The 22,962-nt window shown below is 40.4% G+C and overlaps 1 protein-coding gene, 1 long non-coding RNA gene and 1 pseudogene across 6 annotated transcripts in view; 1 reads left to right on the forward strand and 2 right to left on the reverse strand.

Moving 5' to 3' along the window:
- Positions 1-8,474, reverse strand: part of HS3ST5 (heparan sulfate-glucosamine 3-sulfotransferase 5) — a 286,511-nt gene extending 278,037 nt beyond the window's left edge. For 2 of the 5 annotated variants that reach the window (XM_016956194.4, XM_001148910.6), the window contains exon 1: positions 7,651-8,474. The gene's annotated coding sequence lies outside the window, so the exon portion shown is untranslated. Of the gene's footprint in view, positions 1-6,819 lie in introns of all 5 variants that reach the window. The other 3 variants (XM_054686194.2, XM_016956193.4, XM_063813365.1) reach the window with 2 other exon arrangements.
- LOC134810358 (uncharacterized) overlaps positions 7,758-22,962 on the forward strand; it is a 56,533-nt gene continuing 41,328 nt past the window's right edge. The window contains exon 1 of the long non-coding RNA XR_010158150.1: positions 7,758-7,843. This is a non-coding gene — a long non-coding RNA (uncharacterized LOC134810358). The remainder of the gene's footprint in view (positions 7,844-22,962) is intronic.
- On the reverse strand, positions 14,930-15,634 carry LOC100612633 (dnaJ homolog subfamily A member 1-like; annotated as a pseudogene).

The following is a 22,962-nucleotide window of genomic DNA, read 5'->3' on the forward strand; positions in this document are numbered from 1 at the left end:
TTATGACTGCTTACAGTATTCAGTATAGTCACATGCTATACAGGTTTGAAGCCTAGAGATGATAGGCTATATCATATATCCTAAGTGTGTACCAGGCTATACCACCCAGGTTTGTATAAGTACACTTTATGATGTTCACACAATGACAAAATCAGCTAACAATGCATATCCCAGAATGTATCTCCATTGTCAAGTGACAAATTACTGTATTTAGAAGGATTTTGGCAGACTTATTTAAATCTATTTTAAAATCGATTCAATTGTTTGCTAAAAATTAATGTCATCTAATTCTTTGTTCTAGTGGCCATTGCATATACATATGAAAAGTATGTACACAAAGTCAAGAAATTGAGCCTTATTGAAATTAAATTACTCTTTTGTTCATTGCAAGGAAGATACAGGAAAGTAGGGAGGCATGGGTTTTAAGGCCCAGAAATCCACAGAAAATACTTGGGGGCTAACTGTAACTAAGAAGCCCATTAGTGTGAGGGTTAAATATGGGCTTCAGAGACAGATGGTGTGGGTGAGGATCATGGCTCCACCCCTTTAGCTCTGGGTCCTTCCTGGGCCTCAATTACCTCATCTGTGAAATGGAAATACTAACGGCATATGTCCCAATGAATGCTTTGTAAGGGCAAAATGTATAAAGACCTATACTGCTTGATACATAGTAAATATCAACTACCAGAATTAAATGAGTGGCAAAAAAAAAAAAAAAATCTAAGAATAAAATTAAACTTGATCTTTTAAGTCAAGTTATTCACATTTAGTGACCAGAGTTAGGAAATAGCTTTTCCCTTTATACACTGAGTTCTATAAGGTATGAAATATAAAGATGTCAGAAGAAATTTGTGTAACCTAAAGTTTTCAACTCATATCAGATATAAAGACAAATATAAATATTTCAATTCCATAGCAAAAACTTTCATTCTTTTCCATTTACTACATCTGGATAAGAGGATACACATTCCAAAGAATCGAGTGAACTTATAAAGCAAGGCCTTGCAAATAAGAACAATGAATTAGCTGTCCCAAAAGCCTCCTCTTTTTTTTTTTTTCTTTTTTTAAATTAGACGGAATCTCACTCTGTTGCCAGGCTGGAGTGCAGTGGTGCAATCTCGGCTCACTGCAACCTCCATTTCCCGGGTTCAAGAGATTCTCCTGCATCAGCCTCCTGAGTAGCTGGGATACAGGCATGCACCACCATGCCCAGCTAATTTTTGTATTTTTAGTAGAGACAGGGTTTCACCATGTTGGCCAGGATGGTCTTGATCTCTTGACCTTGTGATCTACCCGCTTCGGCCTCCCAAAGTGCTGGGATTACAGGCGTGAGCCACCGCGCCCGGCCCCAAAAGCCTCCTTTTAATTTCTGTGTTCAGCATAGGCCTTTAAATCTGGTATTACTTTAACCAAGCTTAAGTCTTAAAACACATAATTCTTTCTTCATACACTTCCCTCAAGAGTAAGAGAACCCATGCTTTAAAATGGAGAACCATGTATTCAAATACACATAATGAGCATGTTGTGCCCATTAAGTTTAATCATCTATGATGATGGTATGTTGATGTTAAAGATGGTGGTGATGACAGCAGTATCAATTACTACTTCCTGAATTTTTACTATGTATGACACTCAATGCTAAGTATTTTACATAGATTATCATATGGATATCAATGAAGTGGTATTTCCATTACCATATAATAGATAAAATTACTAAGAATTTGGCCCGGTGCAGTGGCTCACGCCGGTAATCCCACCACTTTGGGAGGCTGAGGTGAGCAGATCACTTGAGGCCAGGAGTTCAGACCAGTCTGGCCAACATGGCAAAACCCTGTCTCTACTAAAAATACAAAAATCAGGTGGGCATGGTGGCACATGCCTGTAGTCCCAGCTGCTCAGGAGGCTGAGGCACGAAATCACTTGAACCCAAGAGGAGGAGGCTGCAGTGAGCCAAGATTGTGCTGCTGCACTGCAGCCTGGGTGACAGAGCGTGAGTCCAACTCAAATAATAATAATAATAATTAATTAATTAATTAAATTACTAAGAACTAGAAGAATGAAGTAACTTGCCCAAGACACCATAGTTAATAAGCAGTAAAGCAGGGATTTTAATTCAGCCAACTCTGTCTGACTATAGTACTTACACTCCAATGAATACTTCATTTATGTTGAGGCATGTTCAGAATTATTGTGATTTTTTTCATTGACTTGAGTTAGTTAGCTATGGCAGAGAGCATTACAGTGACATTTTAATATGTTCTTGAATAGTTCCCCAAACTATACTCAAATAGTAAGATTGTTAATATTTATGATAGAACAGTTGTGGTACCTCATTAGCAGTTTAAAGATTCTGTTACTTCATGTTAATTATGCCTTGTATGCCTTTTTAAAATAAAAAGTACAATTACAGGCATTCTTCCTTTTGTCTACGCCTAAACTTAAACGTTTAAACCGGTTTATTATTTCACACTTCTTACACCATCCTTCTCCTTTCTATCTCAGGCCATTCCATCTCATAAAAGTTATTATTCCACAAGGTTTCATAGATAGTAATGTCCTGAGATCATCATGACAAAATAAAATGTCTATTCAGTATTAAATCACATCTTAAAACTGTGCAATTATAAAGACACTTGAAGCTTTTTTTTTAACCTCTGGAGAAGCAACATGTGGAATGCTCTGCTTCAGTACATGCAGTAAATATTAATGGGATGCCAACTGTGTGTATCCAAGTCTGAGCAGAATAAGTCTTCTCACTTCACACCTTCTATAAAACTCAGATTCCTTTGGCAAGTACTATACACCGTAGTAACACAACATTGACCTCTGTGCAAGAGGTTCACATTATAAGGATATCATGGGAAGCATAAAACATTCAGTATCAGATTCTCTGAGCTATTAAAACTACTTAAATATGGCATCGGTTCTTAAAGTTACCTAATTTAAAAGTAGCTGAACCTTTGGAAATTATTGAGTCCATTAAAAACTACATTAAGTTACAGCACTATGCTCAAGGACCGCTGTGGTTCAGGTTATGTCACGGCTTCATTACAATTGCCTTCCTTATGAATTTCAGAAGAATTCACTAGAAGTTGAAAATTATCATAAATCTCATTTGCTAGAATCTATTTGCTTTACATCTAACTTGCTCCCCACTGGGCCCTCTATTTAAGTAAACTTAAAAACAAAAATCTATTCAAGAGCAGAGTAGACTGCCTGGACTCAAATGCCAATTCTGCCATATAGTAGCTGCAGAGCTTGAGTCATTTATTTAGGTTCATAAACCCTCACCTTCCTCAACTCCTAAATGGTAGTAAAAATGATAACATCAATGAAAAATAAAATAATAGCAGCTGTACCTACTTATTTTCCCTCTGTAAAATGGGAAATGACAGGAGAGCTACCAGAATTAAATGAGTTAATATGAGTAGAGCTCTTTGGACATTGTCAGGCACATAATAAAATTTATTACAAGTGTTTCTTAAATAAATTATTCAAAAAAAGTATCATACTCCATATTTTCAATATCAAACTAGTAGAGCATTTATGAGTATCATTCTCAAAGTGATGCTGACTTCACAAACCATGTATGGCACAAAGGGATTCTATTCCTATTGTACAAGGTTATTAAAAAACAGATATATACATAAACAGAAACATAAATATATACTATTTACATATGTACAATGTATATATACATACACATTGTGTATATATATACACACATATACATAAATATATGTATATGTAAATAAATATAAATAAAATTTACCTCCCCCATGCAGAGTCAAGTTAGGCAAAGTGGTCTAAAGTCAAATAAACTCTTCAACCATTTCTTAATATGGACATAGCTTTCCTTCATAAAACTTCAAGAAGAAGAAAAATAATCTACTGGACCAATGCCAATTAATAGTAAGACACCATAATGGAACTTCCATATGAGATTTAGAGAGGTTCATTTATCCTATCTACATTATATGAATTTCCATATGTAATCTTTTACTCTACTTTTGATAAGGGTTAGCTACTCTGAAATGTTTTTTACTTAGATTGGTGACTTTTAAATGAAGTTACTAATATCTTGCTTTAATTGCACTTCTGCTTAAAGGTTAAGATAACATTAAAACTCAGAAACAAACATTGATTCCAGAGGCAGCAAAATTTGTCAACAATTAAATTAGATACCAGAAAATATATACAAAAGGTTACATTTTTGCTAACTTGAAACAATTAATGTTGAATTCACAGAAAGCCTAAAATACAGGATTTTTCTGAATGGTAACAGTTTAATTTATAATGAAAAGTTTAACTAGGTATTTTTGTTTTGAGCTCCCCTCACCAAAAAATGGAAAGGATTTAAATGATTTGAAATCTATGGCTTAAACAATTTCCTTAACTTGACTTGTTCTCTCTTTTAAGCTATTCACCTGTACTTAAAATAAACTATTATTCCATTACCAAATAATAATTCTTCACTTAATTGCAATCATCTCAGAATATGAAAATATTGGGATAAAGTATTTAGAAATCCAAAAAATTCATCCATATAAAAACCAATGAAATATAGAAATATTCACAAAATTTCAATGTTCAAACACAACTCTAGTGTTACTGCTCATACTCTATTCCCAAATTGGAATCATTTTTAGTAAGCATTCTCTCCTCCACTAGCCCCTTTTACTAGGAAGTTACCTTGAGAATTATTTTATTCATGAAATGAGGGTGCCTACAATAAATAGACCATCCTGCTAGACATGTCAAGAGCATCAAATAAAATTCACTTCAACTAAAATTTCCATAAGACATTTCCCCTTTTCTAAAAATCCTAAATAACTACTTTTGTTAACTTGTTCATTTATATATAATTGCTTTTTAAAAAAACGTTACTGTTTCTGAGATTGTAAAAACAAAGAGACGGTAAGATTTAGGAGCAAAATATTTCTTGTGTTCTATGAATGCGAATTCACTTTTTCAGTGCAACAAGAATATTTGCATTTACTCATAAATGAATACTAATGACAAATTCAGAGCTGGCATTACTCCATAGAAATCACACACAGAAAGCCAGAGCTAGAAATCATACAGTGCACAGATAGTTACATTACTCTAAAGTATTCAGACAAAGAGCAAGGAGATTAGAGTCAACATCAATTCTCTGAAGTTGAGTCACATCTTAACGACGTGGTGGGATAAGGATAATTGTAGAATTTAGGAGGGAAACAAAGTTGGCTAGTTAATATCTTATGTGATTTCTGAGTCAGCAGCTCTTTGTTGACCACCTACTCTGGGCAAGATGCTGCTTCCCTAAGTAAGCCACTGCTCTACAGTTCTATTTACACTGTGTAGGAGTAAGCATCCTGCTTCTACCAGAAATCCTCCCTTTTTGTTTAAAATAACAACCCAGCTCAACTTTGCATATTGTGTGTGTTCATGTGCTCAATAAATACTTTTTGAATGAGTGAAAATTCAGTGAGTAAGAAGGTTATTCATTCAAAAACATCTGTGTATGCCGGCAAAAATGGTGAGGACAATGATAAAAGCATAATGAAAACACTGGGCAACACCTCCTCACAAAGATGTCAAAGGGAGCAACTTCAAATGTTAAAATTTAAGCATGAGCTCTGGCTCAACCTAGAAACCAGGATCCCAGTACTTGCTGTAATACTCCATTGAATATTGTGCTCATAATTTCCCATGTAATTTGCTTACATACCTATTTGAAAATATTTTTCTCAAGTAATGATGTTTCTATATGTTTTATTAATTGAAAAAAGAGTGTTTCTAAAAGGCCGGAGTAGCTTGGGAGAGGCCAAAGCAGTTTTCTTTTTCACTGTTAAAACACTGGAGGCGGTTAAATTTAAGCAACAGTTTCCTTCCCGTTGCTATGTGTCTTGTAATATCTTCTTGTGTCTCCATCAGTTCACTGGTGAAAAACTTCATATTCCTGAAGTTAAGAAGCCTGCCCTGATACTCATGCAGTTACTTTGAGCAATGACCAAACAGAGAGAGGAAGGTAAGTAGTATTGTTTTCATTTCTTTAAAAACTTCACTAGGAGGAAACCCCAAGGTAACAATGACAACAACAAAAATCTATTGCAACATAATTGATAGCAATAAAACCTTTTTTAAAAAATAATCATTTTTGATATTCATGTTTGTAATCCCCTTTTATTATCTTCAACTTTTTCTTGAAAAGAGCTTAATATATTTGAAATAAATTATAATGTGTAATTTGTCTAAAGCTCTGAAATATGTGGAAACTACTAAGTAAAACCTTTGAGAAGCACCAGCTGTTTATTACTTCTAGCAAATCAGTTTAGAAAGGAGCACTAGCACAGAAAGAAGGCCCACCCACCCACTTTCGCTCCCACCCAACCCGACCCTGCATGCTATTTATCAGACCAAGTTTACATAAATCAGAGAAGAGTTACAGTGCTATTAAATGTATCCACGAAGTAATATGACATAAAGCACTTTGCAAATATTAAATCTCTCCCCAGTGTTTTCTAAGAAGAAACTGGTATTCGTATTCGGAGACAGAGAGTAGAGGGGGAGAGAGGGGAGGGAGGGAGGGAGAGGGAGAGAGAGAGGGAGAGGGAGAGAGAGAGGGAGAGGGAGAGGGAGAGGGAGAGAGAGAGGGAGAGGGAGAGGGAGAGGGAGAGGGAATAGGGAGAGACGGAGAGAGAGAGAGAGAGAAAGAGAGAGAGAGAGAGACCCACTGGGTGAAGACAGGGTAGACCACGGATGTGAGCATCAGCTCCCTTGGGTGGGTGCCCTGAAGCACTGAAGTAGGGAAGCGGAAGAGTAGAGGAAACCCACCAAGGTGAAGTGACTCCGGAGTTGTTTGTTTGCTGGGCGCTTGGAACCTCCAGGTAAAGACATCCACCTTAAGCTGGACGCTCCTTGCAGGTTGCCCTAAACCAAGGTGGTCGCCCAAGTAACAGGAGCAGGAGTCTCAGCGCTCCAGTGAGTAGCGACAGCGACCTCTCAGACTTGTTAGTAGTAACAGTATGACCACCCCTCGACTGCATCCATCCCGCGCGCGCGCCCGCGCGCGTGTGTGTGTTGGGTGGGAAGAGATGCATAAAGTGGGGCTGTGAGGGGTGTGGGAGGGGCCAGCTGGGAAGAGAAAACACCCCACCCACATGTTAACTTAGCCTTTGCCTGTTCTTTGCCTGCCCTCTGCCTGTCCTCTGCTGGGGCCTCGCAGGCCCCCACTGTCCCAAAGCTGCCCTCGCGCTCCAAACAGCTCCACAGCCACCCCAGAAGTGACCGAACGCGAACCCCTAAACTCTGGCGAGCGCAGTAAACGCGTGTTCCCTTTCTCCCTCAAAGAGAGCGCTACCCAGCGCTCTGGGAGAGTCTGAGAGAGAAACAGACAGGCAGGCTGACTGACACCTTCTGTCTAATTTTACCCCAGGAATTGCCCCCGCCGTTTCTCATCTCGCACTAGTTTAACCTCTGGTCCTAAGCAAACCTCTCAAAAGTCTTCCCCAGGCAGCGCCCAGGAGAACCGAACCCCACAAAGTGCTTTTTTGCTGGCATCACCCGGATGCTTCCCTTTGGCGATTTGCCCCTTCTCATTTCCCCCCAAATCTAGAGGTCTCAAAGCCCCTCCCCCGCGCGAGGCGGGCAGCGCGCCTTGCTCACCATGGTCCCCGGCGGTGGCGGCGCAGGCGGGAGCCTCAGGGCGCGGGGTCGGCGGCGGGTCGCGTGGGGTCACCCGGCCGCTGCTGCGGTCCGGACGGCAGTTGGTCCAGTAGTTTCGGATGCCCGGGCTAGGCTCGGCGGAGAGCGAGTCGGCGTGAATGAGAGCAAACCAACAGGGCTGTGCGTGGCGCGTGTGAGTAAGACGCGGGCGGGCCCCACACGCAGGCGGCGGCGGCGGCGGCGGCGGCGAGGTCTGAGGCGGGGAGCCGGGCGGGGGGGCAGGCGGGCGAGAAGTAGTGGAGTTTAGGGCGCGTTTCCTGCACTTCCCCGAGAGGCTGGAACCAGGTGCGGCAGGGCGCGCTCCCGTGGCGCGGGCACGGCACGGGCGGCCGCAGGAGCCGGAGTCCGCGCAGTGCCGGAGACCGCAGCCGCTCTGCGGGGGGAGGTGCGCATCCTCCTTGCCCCACGAGGGCACCGGCGCAGCCCCGGACCCTGCGCGCAGAGGGCGAGACTTCGGGCGTCCTCGGTGACAGCTCCTCGGGCAGCCCGCTCCCTCCCAATCCGCCCAAAAGAGCAACACTCAGTGTGACTGGGATCTTCCCTTCCTGCGTCCTCGAGCCTCCGGTGCCAAGCTGTGCAGGCGCCCCGCTCCCCGCGGCTGGCGCTGTCACGGCCGCCGCCCGGCCCCCAGAGTGCCCGAGCCGGCAGCTGCCTCCCGGAGACGTGCCCAGCTGTGTGCGCGTGTGTGTGTCTAAGCGAATCTCTTCCCCTCCATCACTTGGGCGCGCAGGAGGGACCGGGTCCCTGGCTACCAGCTGCAGAGTGGCTGCCAGTCCACACCCTCCCGGCTCTCTCCCCACCCACCCCGCCCCTACTCCTCCTCGCCTTCCCCTCCTCCCCCTGCTCCTCCTCCAGCTGCCGCTCCCGAGCTCCCAAAGGCAGCGGAGAAACCGCAGCGAAAGGGAGGAGGAGGAGGGTGTGGAAGGAAGCGCAGGTGTCTTTGGCGGAGAGACGGGCGCACGCACCGGAGCGGCTTGCTGCAGGGGGAGGGCAGGGCCTTAGGCGGAGAAAGGGGAGGAGGAGGATTTACCCGGAGGCGGAGGTCCCGCTGCTGAGCCACTGCGCGTCCCACCCAGGCGCTAGAACCGCGGGCGAGCAGCGCAGTGGGGGGGCCGGGTGGGCGCGCAGGGCTCCCAGTTGGACTGAGGTCGCAGCTTGGGGAACCTGCGGAGGTGACCAGGGTGGCAGAACTCGGGGACACAGAGGTCGGAGGGACCCAATTGCTGAGGCGCTGAGACCGGTCTCTCTGGGGTGAGGGGGATGCCTAGACCCAGAGCTTGGGGCACACAGGCGTCCAGGAAGCTGGTGTGTGTGGCTCCAGAGTGTCAGGCGGGAGAGCCGGAGGCGGTGAAGGGTCGGGCGGCGGCCGCGGCGTGCTTGGGGCTGCTGTGTGCATCCGGAGTCACAGGGGGCGATCACCGCCTAGCTGGGAAGCGGAGCTCAGGACTCAGCCTTCTTTCAGGTCCCAAGTCCAAAAGCCGAGAGGCACACTAGCCTTCCCAATTTAGTCTGTGTTCCTCCAACCCTTTGCCCCCAGCAAAACAAGAGGCCAGGAGCTGATTCTACCTGCTACTTACTGTGCTCTTTACCGGACTGAAAGGACTCTACTGCTCCAAGGAGACTGATGTGTTGCTTCCTCTCTCCCAACTCTAGTCCCCTCCCTCAACATACATTCCTACCCAACCAAAATTATCCAGAACATTGTATTTCTTATTGATAAACTTTTTCCCTCTGGGGTTCCCTAAAAATGAAAATCTTTCCTCCCTTTTTATCTGTAGAGGCATTAAGTCTCTTGCTTACATTTCATAGTACAAATGCAGTACACAGAAAAGTCCTTTAGGCAAGAAATCACAGCATTATTGCTTATGACGGCTTGTCTGTTTTCAAATGACAGTCGCAGAATGCAAATTTGTGTCAACCTGAGGTCAGTGGAGAGAGTTGGTCCATTTAATTAGAGGTATTTTGGAAGGAATCTGGGAAACAACACTAGAAAGAATTGCTGTACTTTCTCCAGTACCCATTCCTTTTTATTATGGTAATTTCACTCTGTTAATTTAGGCAATCTGAAAATGAAAGGTCGGATGCAATTTACAAGGCACAATATTTCTAGATTCTCATTCAACAGCCCGCCCCACCTCCTTCCTCCCACCACTCTTACCATCACCTCAAAAGGTCATGAGCTAAGAACCGAAACTGCACTTTTTAAATCTCAGGATATAGCCTGAATGACAAAGCTGTTGAGTTTTAGAAAGAGACCAGTTAAGTCTAAACTTATTTACCAACTACTCAGACAAAATCATATGCTCAGCAGCAACAATAAAATGTATACTGTGTAATATATTGAGCAGGAGGAAAGATGGCTGTTTGCCAGATATGTGATCCATTAACCTCTTTAGCTCATTATTGGCAACAATAGCATACAATCACATTCCTATGTTTGAAAGACAAGAGATTTTTTTTTCCCATCTTAAAATCACAATGCCACATTATAGTCTAAAAGAAACCTCAAACAATAAAAGTAATAAGAAAGGAAGAAACATGGTTTGTTTTTTTTTCTGAACAAATGTTGCTGTTCTGTTTTTTTTTCTTGAGGGGAAAAATGCTGATAAGCAATAAAGTCCACAAAAGCATGACAATAGATTTTGAAGAATGCATCACTCCATCTATTAGTCCTTTCAATTAGTAAACTTTATTTAAAAGGTTTATTTATATTATCTCTTGATTGGTATTCAGTCTTTCTTTTGTACCTGGAAGATGACTGAGAAGGAGGATGGGTGAGCTGAATCTGGTTTCTCATAATTCTGTCTTGCATCAGGTTTATGTTTGGCAGGAGAGGAATGCTCAGCAGCCTGTGCTTTCTCAGCAATCCTAACTTCTCCTCAGAGGATCCTTTGCTCTGTAGCTGATGGATTGTGAGATTGTCACAGTAATTTTGCCTACCTGCTACAGGGTCACACCTGGGGTTGGGAGCAGGTACGGTTCCAAAAACTGGGATGCAATGCTCTGGAAAGAGCTTTTACCTTGCCCAGGGTTGGAGGATTAGATGAACGTGCATGAGCTTTTTTGTGTTGCTTTTCAACTTCTACAGATGACCTGGATTTTCTGCTAGGTGAAGTGTGGAGGTGGGTGGGTGTGGCCTAACATTTTAAGAAACATTTTGGTATTGTGGTAAATTAAACAAATACAACTAAACACCAGACATAATGGTACACCCAAAAAATCTATTTGAAATACAGTTTTGAAAACAGTCACAGATTTATTGGTTTAGCTTAGTCATCTATGCCAAATAAAGTACACAGCAATGAAAACATTTGGTTAATTAGAGTGTTCATTTGGTAAAGAATATATTTTTTTTCCTGAACATCAGCATACTCTCTTGTCTCATAAAGATGTAACCATTAAATATTATTTGGGCCAGTGATGCTAGCTTATGTCTATAATCCCAGCACTTTGGGAGGAGAAGGTGGAAGGATCACTTGAGGCCAAGAGTTTGAGATCAGCCTGGGCAACATAACGAGACCCCTTCTCCACAAAAAATTAGAAAAAAAAAAAAATTAGCTGGGCAGGGTAGTGTATGCCTGTAGTCTCACCCACTCTGGAGGCTGAGCCAGGAGGATCCCTTGAGCCCAGGAGTTTGAGGTTACAGTCATCCATGATCACACCACTGCACTGCAGCCTGAGCAGCAGAGCAAGGCTCTGTCTCCAAAATATAAGAAATATTATTTACTTTACAGCTTCAAATGGAGACTGCCCTCTCAGTAAAATATAGAAATGTTTGTCATTATGAAGAAATTGAGGGCAGCTGACTTACTTTCCAAAATCTATCTTTTTTTCTTTTAACCAGCCAATTGCTGACTTTCAATTGGTTTAGTAAATATTCATTGAAAGGGCCCTTCAGTCCAGGCACAGTGGCTCACACTTGTAATCCCAGCACTTTCGAAGGCTGAGGCAGAAGGACTGCTTGAGTCCACGAGTTTGAGGCCAGCCTGGGCAGCATGGAGAGACCCCATCTCTTCAAAAAAATTAAAAAATATATATGGGCTTGGTGTCACATGCCTGTAGTCCCAGCTACTCAGGAGGCTGAGGTGGGAGGGTTGCTTGAGCCCAGGAGGTCAAGGCTGCAGTGTGCTATGATTGTACCACACTCCAGCCTGGGCAACAGAACAGGATGCCATCTCAAAAAATTTAAAAAAGGAAAGAAAAGCGTCCTTCTATGTGCTACCACTGGAAACCAGAAGATGAATAGAAGAAGTCTCTGCTCTCATTGAGCGAGGTCAGTCATCGCTAGGGCTATCAAGTTGAACAAGGTTCATTTTATTATAAGGAAATATGCCCCTGTACCCACATCTCCATGCTCCATCACTATATTTGGGTATCTCTTGTATGAAAATTGTGGTTTCTGTATCGTGCAATGCTGTGTTTAGTCATGAGAGACCTAAAAGTGTAAGGCCACGACTGATTGTAAGGGAAGCATTTCTCATGGAAGGAGTGGGTCCACAGACCAAATATCAAAAACTCCGAGGGTGGTAAAGAGGATTTGACCTCTCTCTAGGTCTAGACAAGTGCTGGCCAATAGAAATACAATGTAAGACACAAATGTAAGCCACATATGTAATCTAAAATATTCTAGGAGCTTATTCAAAAACTTAAGAAACAGATGAAATTAATTTTAATGATATATTTCATTTAACTTAATATATCAAAAATATTATTTCAACATGTAATCAATATAGTTATCATTAATGAAATACTTTACTTTTTTTTTCATACTGTGGTAGAAAGAATGACTTCCCAAAGATGTTTGCACCCGAGTCTCTGGAACCTGTACATGTGTTACCTTACCTGGCAAAGGGATTTTGCAGATGTAATTAAGGTTAAAGACCTTAAACTAGGGGGATTATCCTGGATTGTCTGCATGGGTTCAATCTAATCACACGAGTTCTTTTTTTAAACAGCCAAATAATATTTTTGTATTACTAATTTTAACTATTTAAAATGAAAAGTTACATATTTTAATTAGTGAAAAGCCAATTCTTTGACCTAGGGAGAAAATGCCTGTAGTGACAAATGTTGAAAATGCTTTGTAATCAGTATACTAAAGAGACATTCATATATTTCAAGAATTGCTTAAATGCTGATATTTAAATGTAAGCATGTGACCATATGCTGACACTAAAATATACAATTAAAGGTATTTGTCACAGTTTGCTATACTCCCAGCATTAAGTACAGATACTTTGGAGCATAAATCAAATGGTTTAAAGTGAGCCTGTAACATACCTAAGGAATACCTTCCCATATTGTACATGCAGATTACTTCTCCTCCATGTAAAGATCTGATCACTTTAAGTTCTAAGTTAAGTTTAACCCAGCTCTGTAAGTCACTACTTAGGGGCTCAGGATGGCCTAAAAAGAAGGAAAAAAGAATGTAACGAGGACTGATTGACAAAGTTTTCTATATATATGTAACTATATATGATCTACATATATTATATATGTACTATATTGTATAACATTAGTTATATGATGTATAAACTGTAAATATGATCATTTCTATTACTGATGCCATAGCTAAATTATGTATTATGCATCTTCAAATAAAAGTCGAAGCAATAGGGTAAATGCAGAAGCATCACGATGAGTTCCACTTAATACACATAACTATACAGACCAAGATTTCTGTTGGTACTTGAAATGGATCAAGTACATCTAGTGGACATTGACTGGTATCAGCAAAGATGGGCCATTACAATGGAGAAGCTTAGGAGGATGATGAACATCATGCCAGAGGTGGTGTTCAGTGTCAAACCTCTTAATAGTGCCAGTGAATAACACTCACTGCTGGTATTATATATGCAGTAGTGAATAAGTGAAGAACTATAACCATAATATGCTCACTTCTTGCTATTTCATTTTATCTTCTGATTACCAGTTAAATATAGTGGTCCCTTAGTATCCATGGGGGATTGGTTCCATGACCCTCCTGGGTACCAAAATCCAGATGTTCAAATAGTGTGCTATTTGCCTATAACACATCCACAACCTGCTATATACTTTTTTTTTTTTGAGATGGAGTTTTGCTCTTGTTGCCCTGGCTGGAATGTAATGGCATGTTCTCAGCTCACCGAAACCTCCACCTCCTGGATTCAAGTGATTCTCCTGCCTCAGCCTCCCGAGTAGCTGGGATTACAGGCATGTACCACCATGCCCGGCTAATTTTGTATTTTTTAGTAGAGACAGGGTTTCTCCATATTGGTCAGGCTGGTCTCAAACTCACGACTTCAGATGATCCACCCTCCTCAGCTTCCCAAAGTGCTGGGATTACAGGCGTGAGCCACCATGCCTGGCCAACCTGCTCTATACTTTAAATCATCTTTAGATTACTTATAATACCTAATATAATGTAAATGCTATATAGTTACACTGTACTTTAAAAATTTTTATCTTTTTTATTGTTGTTTTTTTTTTAAATATTCTAAATCTAGGGCTGTTTGAATTTGCTGATATGGAGGGCCAACCATACTGAGTTTTAATTTCAAAGTTTAACAATGAATGGCCATAAGTGGAGGTCAATACATATGCTTAGCATTTCAAGCTAAGCTTGCTCATAGACACATCTGAAATTAATTACAAGACATGACCTAACAAATGCTAGCGGAACTTTTCTTAAAAGTAATTTTTACAGATATTAGGCCAGGTGTGGTGGCTCATGCCTGTAATCCCAGCACTTTGGGAGGCCGAGGTGGGTGGATCATGAGGTCAGGAGACTGAGACCATCCTGGCTAACACGGTGAAACCCCGTCTCTACTAAAAATTAAAAAATTAGCTGGGCGTGGTGGCGGGCGCCTGTAGTCCCAGCTACTCAGGAGGCTGAGGCAGGAGAATGGTGTGAACCCGGGAGGCGGAGCTTGCGGTGAGCCGAGATCGTGCCACTGCACTCCAGCATGGGCGACAAAGCAAGACTCCGTCTCAAAAAAAAAAAAAAAAAAGTAATTTTTACAGATATTAAACGTCATCTTGCCCACTGATGTCAACATATATTTAGGGCAAAGTCAGAGCTTTTATATTTTCATTTATTATTCATTTAACTTTTAAAACACTACTATAATTGACTATTAAAACAAAAACAATAGCAAGAAGTGAGCATATTATGGTTATAGTCCTTCACTTGTTCACTACTGCACATAATACCAGCAGTGCGTGTTACTCACTGGCACCATTAAGAGGTTTGACACTGAACACCACCACTGGTATGATGTTCATCATCCTCCTAAGCTTCTCCATTGTAATTGCCCATCTTTGCTGATACCGGTCAATGTCCACCAGATGTACTTGATCCATTTCATCAGCGTCTTTTACTTCCTACCTCTTAGGCAGGAGTTATTCCAGCAAAGAGAGTTTATCAGGAGACAGAAAGGCATTCTCACGGAAGTAGGCCTTAAATTTGATGATTAGGTGATCCTTTTCATAGGATCTACAATAAACTGGCATGCCTTCATTTAGCGCACACTTAATATCTCTATGCTTGACAATCTGAGTTGGGGGATGAGAGGTGTTGACTGGGGTTTGGTTGTCAAGGGTGGATATTGGCTTTTGGAAGACATGCAGTGCTTCAACCAGTTTTATGTTCATACACATGAAAAGGTCTTCTGGTCGAATAAGAAAGTATGGTCCTTCTGATCTAAAACAATGATAATATCTCCTGGCTCCTGATCTCCTTCACCATGAAAGATATCTACTGGTCGTCTTTCACACCTTTGTCATGAACTTGTAGAATCTTCTTTTCTCAAACTATCCTCCTTCCATTGCAACTTTTACATCTATCTTTAGGACTGATCTCCTCCCCATGGCTCTGGCATTCCATGCACACAGACTGAAATTCTTGAGCCATTCTAGGTCGTATCTGATGAATTCTTATTTGCATTCTAGTACTTCAATGACTGGGACAGCACTCTACTGCCCCTTTCTTACCACCTTGGCCTACATACTTGCCACAAATCACATTATTTTATGGAGCTAATTTTCTTGTTGCACCATTAAATACATCTTCTGTGGTTACTGAGAGCTGATGCACAATATTTTTACCTCTTTTTCTCTCTGCATCCTTCCTCTTCCTTCAAATAACATATCAACGATGTCCATGAGGGAGCCAAAACTGCCACTCACTTCACCCTTTTTAATTGCCCACTCTCCTCTTTTCTCAAATAATTCAATTTTCTTTGCTTCAGAGAGCACTTCATAAGCTTGAGAAATCTGTTTACACTTCTGTTTGTTATTTGGATTCTCACCAGGGTAGTAATTCAAGACCAGTTTCCTGTAGGACTCTCTTAACTCTTCCTGGATGGCATTGGGTATCACCCACAAACCATTACAGTAAGTGGTTTCTTTCACCACTTTCTACAGCTGGCAAGGGGGCTAAGGCTGGTGTGTGGGAGCAAGAAGGAGTTTGGGCAGCTACCACTCCTCCACCTCTCACCAAGTGTTTTGGAAAGCTCCCTCACATGAGTTCTTAAAAGCAGAGAATTTGTTCAGGCTGGAAGAAGAAGAGATATGACAGGAGAATTCAGAAAGAGTCAAAGCATGAGAAGGATTCAACATGTCCTTGCTGGTTTGAAGATGGAGGGGACAGTGTGATAAGGAATGCAGGTGGTCTTAAGGAGCTGAGTGGCTTCTGGCTGACAACCATGAAGGGAACAAGACTCCTGCCCTACAACCACAGAAATAGAATTCATCCGACAATCCAAATTAGTTTGGAACAGATTTACCTGTAGAGCTTCCAGAAAAGAATGATACCCCATGTACACATTGATTTTGGCCTTAGGAGTCTCTAATAAGCAGAGGGTTCAGCTGAGCCACTCGATATGGGACTTCTGGTCTACAGAACTGTCAGATAGCAAATGTGATAAAGGGGTGTTTCAAGCCACTAAATTTGAGGTAATTTTTTATGGCAGCAATGGAAAATTCATATATGTACAAATCTTGAGACCTAGTATGTATTTTACATGTATGGCACATCTCAATTTGTACTAACCACATTTCAAGTATTCAGCAGTCACGCATGTGGCTAGTGGCTACAGTATTGGACAGTGCAAATGTAGACTAACAGGAGTCAAGATGTCTAGGAAGTGCTAGGTTTGTAGCCTAAACATAATGTCACCATGTGGAAAGAGAAGATGATCAAGGAACGGGGGGACTTGGCAAGTTCTTTTTTGATTCCCCATCCTGTAATCTGTGAATTGGATAATCTTGCTCATACAGAAAACAGGCTAAATTTTACAAACTTTCTAGATTGTCTAAGTTCATTAGACTCTGAAATTTCTGTTTAATTGCCTTCTGGCTATTGAAAAAGTATTTTTTGAATATTTCATTTTTATCTCAGTTAAATTTTGGAGCAATCAAGACAAGAGTTGTTGCTCACACCTGAATTTATGCTTGAGATGGAGCATTAGTTATTTAGTTCTAGCATTATGGGGTCAGGGCAAGGTAGGCAAGGGTAGCCATGGAAGATCTCCAGGAGTAGAATTATGCAGATTGATTTAGCTTTCCTAGGAAGGCTGTTACTCCTCACCAGAGAGTTGGCCTTTCAATATCAACCTTCTGAGGTCTAGGTTTCATTTTTATTAAGAAGGGCAGCATGTTTTATCATTCTAATTACATTCCATGTTTAGCCTTCTAAAACCATCTTTTACCATCTCCCCTAATAGATGAAAATATATGTTTATCCTGCAAAATTTAGAGCAACAACTAATCATTGTAATCTAGAACCATAGTAGGAAGGTTTCACCAAACAGCTATAAAATTAGACTGGGTTTAAAGGAAAAAAATGGAACCTAGACCAGGAGAGAGCAGACGGAGGTCTTTCCAGGGTTCGAGGAGCAGTGAAGGTAACAGTGGAAGAGAGGAAAGTGAATGGTGGGTTGATTGTTTGATGAAAAGTTTCTTTTGACTAAAGCAAAAAGCTTTTGTAAGAAAAGCTATAGTTGGTGCTGGAGAAGGAAAGGTCAGAACACTCTAGATATGCACTATCCAGTACAGTGACCCCTAACCCCATGTAGCTATGAAACACTAGAAATGTGGTTAGTCTGATTTGAGATATGCTGTAAGTATAAAATACACACTGGATTTAAAAGACTCAGTACAAAAATATTATAAAACATTTCACTAATAATTTTATATTGTTAAAATGATAATATTTTGGATACATTGGGTTAAATAAAATATATTATTAAAATTATTTTTACCTTTTAAAAAGCTTTTTTAATATGGCTCCTAGAAGATTTTAAATTACATATGTGGCTTGTATTATGTTTCTGTTGAACATCATTGCTCTAAACCAAGTGCTTCTCATACTTTAAAGTATATAAGGAATCATCTGGGAATCTTGGTCAAATGCACATTCAGAAACTCCCGGATAAACTGCTCCTGCAGTTCAGTCTTTGGACTACACACTGTCTTGCCTGCAATATGTAACTATTCAGGAACTTTTAAAGTCACAGTGACCAGATTGCTGCACCCCAAATCCATTACTTAAGAATCTCTAGAGCTCTGACATGAGTATCAATATTTGTTATAACTCTCTAGGTTAGTTAAACATCTAGCAAATTTGAGGATCCCTGCTTTAGAAGCTCTTGAATAGAAGTGAACTAATTTAAAGTTTATTTTATAGAAAATGGGGAAGTTCATATATCAGGAGCAATTAATTTGTCACTAGTGAATATTCATCGATTCATTAAGTGAGTTATTACTCTATGTCAGTCATGGTGATTTATATCACCCTGCCTTCTGGAAGCTAAGAAGCTAGTCAAGATATAAGATAAATAACTGCAAAGCAATATGGGATAGGTTCAGCATGAGTGGTGTAGTTATTAAGGGTTATAGGACTTAAGAAAAGGCAGAGTCAATTTTGGGTGGAATAATTATTCTTGGAAGAGCTGATATATAAGACCTAATACTGTGGTTCTCAAACTTTAGGTTGCATCACAATCATCTAAAGTAACCAGGTCGAGAACACTGTTGTCACAGAACACTGCCAATGTCACCCCACCACACTGTGAATGCATTTTAACCATTCTTACATCTCTGTTCTAATATTAATAACTCAAAATTCAAAGTGCCCAGTGGGAGGCTGATTGGCTGAGCCCAGACCACATGCTCAAGCCCGGTCTGGCCAAGAGCCATTGGCAATGCACTTCTCACTCAAACAAAAATAGGAGTGAAGTACAATACTGCTAGGCTTGCTCCCTAACCCCTCACTCCACCCTCACCAAAAAAAAAAATCCCCAAACTCAAACAAAACCAAAAACAAACAGATAAACAAAATGTCTACTGCAGGTAGTACAATTCCAAAAATAGGCATGCATCAGGGGAGAGTTGATTATGGACAAAAAGTCAAATTAAATTTTAGGTTGTTAAGTTTGAGATTACAATGTTTAACTTAAGCAGAGATGTCCAGTTAGTTAGTTTTGAGAAAGAAGTAAAGGCCAGAGAAGGTAGCTTAGGCATCACCTCTTTAGAAGTAAAAATAGAGAACAAATGTGAGCATGAGGAAGCAGAATGTAGAGGGAGGAACCGAGGACTGAGAGTCTGATAATATCTTCATACTTCTGGGACTCTAGGAGTAGTACAAAGGGATGCTGCATTAGATGTTAGCAGGTATTAAACCCCAAACCTATTCAGGTTAGAAGAGTTAAATAGGAATTTCTGTTGTGGTACTTCTCAGAGCTATTAATATACTAACTTGCATTATAATGCTTTAATAATGCTGCGTTTCCAAATATTATTTGGCTAGGAACTCTCTTAAAGAATTAGCAATATATTTGAAGGCATTTTGGAAAACAGTGGGCTAGAATTTTCTGGAACCAGTAAAAGAAAGAGACTTAGAAAAGTATTTAGGGGGAGAAATAGTAGTACCAGGATTGAGACTATTCAGATAATTCAAACTCCTATTACTCCATTAAAATAGAAAATGAGTTTAATAGTATGGGATTAATAGTATTAAATTCTGTTTTACATATATGTCTCCCAAATGCACAGCACTTGGCAAATGGAGTTGCACCATATATATTTAAGTGAATAAATAATAATAATAAAGAGCGAGAAAAGTCCTTTAATTTTCTGTATGAAGATCACAAGAAGTCCTTAACAAATAAGTGTCTCCTTCAACTCACCTCCAACCAGCTTCAGAATACTGGTGGGGTGGGTTGGATGACACATCTGTTTGCTAAGGATTTCTTGAGTGATTTCTCAAGAACCCCTGGCGAGAGAATTGCCACCCTATCATCTGTTTCTCTCTTTTTTCTTGGAAACATAACAAGGGTGACCATATAATTTATCATCCAAACTGGGACACTTGAGAGAGAAAAAGGGGGAGCTATTAATAATTACGCCAGGTCAACACATACAGAACAGACTCTCAGGCAAACTGGGACAAATGGTCATCCTAAATATAACTCCTGATGTTTAGCTGTGTGCGTGACTATTAGGAATAAAGTCTGCACTGTTCGATCTCTCTTGTATTTTCAGGGGGCCAAGTACCAGATCACAGTAGTTAGTTCCCCTCTTCCCCAAAGTTTACAGAGATTCTCGGCTCATGTCTTGACCAAAGCTAGTTCTTACCAATCAAGGAAGATGGTAGAAGATGGTTGTAGAAGGCCTCACAGAGATAGAGTCTTAATGGGTTCCTTTCTTCTTCCTACTGTCTGGCATGTGGTTTTTCTGGTTAGAGGTTTAGCAGCAATCTTGGATCACAAGGCAGTGTGCTTAAGACGGTGGAACAGAAAGATTAAAGAAGCCTGAGCCTCTGATGATCATAAGCCCTTTTAGTCCAGTCTACCTTTGGCTTATTGTGTGAGGAATCAATAAGTATTTATATTTAGTAATCATTGTGGGTCATTTTATCGTTTTCTGTTACTCCTCATTGAACCTAATCTGGGTAGATAAGACCTTATAACAGTGCTGTCAAAAACCATAATGTGGGTCACAAATGTGAACCATATGTGTAATTTAAAATTTTCTAGTCATTTTAAAAAACAAAAAAAGTGAAATTAATTTAAACAATGTATTTTATTTAAACTATTGTAGCCAAAATATTATCTTTTCAACCTGTAATCAACATGAAAAATATTAATGTGATAGTTACACGGTTGTTTCATGCTAAGCCTTCACAATTCTATGTGTATTTTGTGCTCACAACACGTCTCAGTTTAGACTAACCACATTGCAAGTGCTCAATAGCCACATGTCGTTACTGGCTATCATATTGGACAGCACAATTTTCAACCACAAATACCTCCTTTCACCCACCCACTCATGTATTTTCTATCTCTCTCTCTTCTTGTTTCTCTTCAACAGGTAAACATAGATAAAACTCTATATCTTACACAACAACAACAAAATAACAACAATAAACCCCTTCTCATTCTTCCTCAAAGATATTTTTCTAGTGTTTTTCTTTCCTTCACATCTCTATTTAATTGAGTTTGCAGTAGCAGGTAACTCTGGTCTTAGGCTAATGGCAGAACAGGGTCCTTTAGGATGCCACTTGATAAACTGGTGCCTGGGTGATGTGAAACCATCAGGAATCATATTTTTAGGATGATCTTCTAGCAAATTAAAGTCCATGTATTAGAAGTTTTTAATACCAGGACCAAAACTCACTATGTTTTGCTATGAGTTGCCACAAATAATTGGTCTATTTATTGATCTACCTCCTCTATCTATAATGATTTAAGAAAATCACTTCGAGAATCAGGTTACCCCTCTGGTGATGCTAATTTCCTTTACTTCGAGATATATGGTGAAGAGTGACCAAAAGGGAATTGTTGGAGCTGGCAATTGGAAGTTGAGCCTAACCTTCATACCTCCTGGGAGGGGTCGTGAATGTATACATCAATTACCATGTGTGCAACAATGGAGAAGTGATTTCTGGCAGCTAGGCTTTATGGAGTACAGCATAACTTCAGTTATCTGGAGTCTAGTGTTCAAGCACCAGGAATGGTGTCAGTTACAAAAGGAAGAATAACGTGCATCTTGTAAAAAACGAAATAAGCGATGAGCTTTGAGTATTTTGTACATGATTAAGAGGAACCAAAAATATGAAAATTATGGTGGATGAGCCGGGATTGATTAATTCTCCATCAAGAGGGAAGAAATCTTCTGGTTTAATAGAGATTTACAAAAAACGTCAGTCTTTTCATATAGATGTAGCCAAGAAGCTCAGATGACATGATAGGGACCCAACAAAATAAGAAATAATAAAGGCAGAGAGAAGAGGAAAGCAAGCAAAGGAGATTATATATGGAACAAAAGTGGTGGTAACAAAGACAGAAGTAGTAGCAAAAGAGCCCAAGAAATATCATCAGCTCTGTGGAAGCAGAAAGAATGAGGCAGACATGAAGTGCAGAGACATTATTAGCAACCCAGTGGATGTTTGGATACAACATCCCACAATTACATCTTCACAGGCACAATATTTCTGGGAAAAACTACTTATGCCAACTAGAGTCATTTGTTTGTTTGATGCTTTACTTACTCATTTGCAGTTATCTAATTTGTACCAGGGGTTTGCACTCTCTTTGGCCTATGTGCTCTCAGTGACCAAAGCCTAGGTGCTATGGGTGATGCTGTCAAACCTAAGACCTGAAACACAGAACATGGGCCAAGAAAAATAAAGTAAGAAGAACAAGAAAGAAAAAGACCATTATGAACACTTTGGTTATCCAGACGTCATTTATCTAGCCCCCTTAACAATATATCCTCCAGCTAAGAACAAGGAATAGCAAAAGACACATCTGAAAATCTAGATAGATGATGCCAAGACTACACGGTATTTTTCATTGCAATTTACTTATTGAAAACTCTCCAGGTCCCAGAAGTGTGGCCTCACTTTCCCTTTACTTAACCATGCCAGAAACTGTCACTCCCTATGGGCCCTGGTTCCTGAAGAGCCATGGTTATTGCTGCAGAAACATCAACTCTGGGTGCTACTACTAAGCCCGTGTCAATGTGCAGCTTTAAAACCATTTGTCATTCTTTCCTTTTATTGTTGCTGAGAATGTTTTATTCTTACTTTTAAACAAGTCTAACAAACATAGTTAGTATTTTCTAAGTCAGTTGCAGATTAGGACAGTAAAAGAGGGCATGAGATAAATGATAGCCAAAGAGGTGGCAGGCGATATTGAGGGTGGGGCAGAAAAATTGTAAAAGCCCTGAACTTCATCTCAAACCACAAAGCCCATTCAATGTCAGAGTTAG

The sequence above is a fragment of the Pan troglodytes genome, chromosome 5 (assembly GCF_028858775.2).
Source record: "Pan troglodytes isolate AG18354 chromosome 5, NHGRI_mPanTro3-v2.0_pri, whole genome shotgun sequence".
NCBI classification, from domain to species: domain Eukaryota; kingdom Metazoa; phylum Chordata; class Mammalia; order Primates; family Hominidae; genus Pan; species Pan troglodytes.